We start from the raw sequence: 2,194 nt of genomic DNA on the forward strand, positions 1-2,194 counted from the left end.
TCCTAGCTCCGCCCCTGGACAGAGAGGAGGCACAGCTCACCCTGAGGTGCATGATGTCCAGCCGAGCCTCAGTTTCTTCAACTCTTAACTGATTTAAACTGCTATCTCACGGGGCTTTCGTGAGGACGACAGATGATCGTAACTGACGCGTGGAGGGCCCACCTGCCACACGCCCAGCATCTGTGCGTTCTCATCCTCAGAAAGAGCTCCGGTACCTAATGTAGGAACTGGTACAGGGACATGATGTCACTTACATGTGCAAGCTAATGAACAAAATGAACTGACAAGCAAAGTAGAGTCAGACTCATGCATAGGCTGACAGCTTTCAGGGTTGGGGCGGACTGGGTGAAGGGGGTCAAGGACTGCGCTAAAAAGAACAATTAAAAAAGTCCTCGTGGACAGGGACAACAGTGTGGTAATTGCCAGGGTGAAGGGGGGCCTCAGGGGCACACACGTTATGGATGACGACCTCGGGAAGAGTCAGATGTAGAGGAGAGGTGACAGCCCCCCTGGAGACACTGCAGCGAAGGGAAAAAGGAAGCAAGGGGGTAGGGAATAGAGGACCCTGCAGAAAGATAAGTAAGATGAATGCCAGCCTCTCCCAAGGGCATTCTAATCTCCTAACTCTTCCCAGCACCGCATCATCCTTCTCAAGAGAAACACTTTTAAATCAAGGATGATTGTGCCTGACCTGTGGTGGCGCAGTGGATAAAGCGTCGACCTGGAAATGCTGAGGTCGCCGGTTCGAAACCCTGGGCTTGCCTGGTCAAGGCACATCTGGGAGTGGATGCTTCCAGCTCCTCCCCCTTCTCTCTCTCTCTGTCTCTCTCTCTCTCTCTCCTCTCTAAAAATGAATAAATAAAATAATTTTTAAAAAACAGAAAAAAAAAGAAAGGACGATTGTGACATCAGCAGGATGGTCCACAAGGAAGCTCAGGTCCTCACTCTCCCACAGACACCGAGTTAACAATCCACAGACGAGGGCGCCCTTATCTGAACTCGAGAGACGCCTGAGAAGCGACAGCATCCAGACCAACATCAACCAAGAAGGGACTGCATCCGAAGGAGCAGGAAAATCTGTCGTGTGCTGGGAGCTCAGACCGGCGGCGGCGCTGCGGCCACCAAGGACACCAAGGCCAGTGTCTCGCGCTCCAGCCTACAGCGTGAGAAATTCCTTTGGAAACTCCTCTAGGGTCCTTTCGGGGTAAAAAAATAAAAAAAAAGTGCGCATCCTCACGCTGCCGGGCCTGGATCCCCACCAGAGGCGGCCGCGTGGAGACGGTGGCGTGTAAGGACATCCGCTTCGCCGTGTGGCCCGTGGGTGGCCGGGACCAGACCCGGCCTCGGCGGTGCCATCGCTCCCAGAACGCAGCAGACCCCGTCTCTCCGGCGGACAGCAAGGACCTGCCCGGCGACACGGACGCAGCGGAGGTCTCGGACCAGCTGGGCCCGCCTTCTGCGCGCCGCCGGCACCGGCACGCTCAGACCCCTGCGCCCCCAGCGGGGACGGGCTCCTCGAGGGGCTGCAGCCAGAAGCGAGCCGCTCGCCGCTCGCCGCTCTCCCCCTGGGCGCCCTCGGTCGCCGTCGCTGACCCTCCTGCGGCACTCAGTGCTTCCCCATCTACGGACACGTATGTATAATGTGTCGTATTTTTCTTCTTCTTTTTCCAAGTGAGAGGAGGGGAGGCGGGCAGACTGCTGCACGGGCACCGGCCGGGCTTCCCGTCGGGGGCGGACGCTCAGCTCTTCTGACGAGCCCAGGGGGCGGAGCCCGACGACAGGAGCGGACCCAGGGGGCGGGGCCCGGGCGGCAGGGGCGGAGTCGAGGGCGGGGCCCGACGACAGGAGCGGGCTCAGGGGGCGGGGCCCGGGCGGCAGGGGCGGGGTCGAGGGCGGGGCCCGACGACAGGAGCGGGCTCAGGGGGCGGAGCCAGGGCGACAGGGGCGGGTCGAGGGCGGGGCCAGACGACGAGCGTGTTCAGGGGGCGGGGCCAGGGCGGCAGGGGCGGGGTCGAGCCCGATGACAGGAGCGGGTTCAGGGGCGGAGCCCGGGCGGCAGGGGCGGGGTCGAGGGCGGGGCCCGACGACAGGAGCGAGTTCAGGGGGCGGAGCCCGGGCGGCAGGGGCGGGGTCGAGCCCGATGACAGGAGCGGGCCCAGGGGGCGGGGCCCCGGGAGGCGCACGCGCACCGGAG

Source organism: Saccopteryx bilineata, chromosome 4, assembly GCF_036850765.1.
Source record: "Saccopteryx bilineata isolate mSacBil1 chromosome 4, mSacBil1_pri_phased_curated, whole genome shotgun sequence".
Taxonomy (NCBI): domain Eukaryota; kingdom Metazoa; phylum Chordata; class Mammalia; order Chiroptera; family Emballonuridae; genus Saccopteryx; species Saccopteryx bilineata.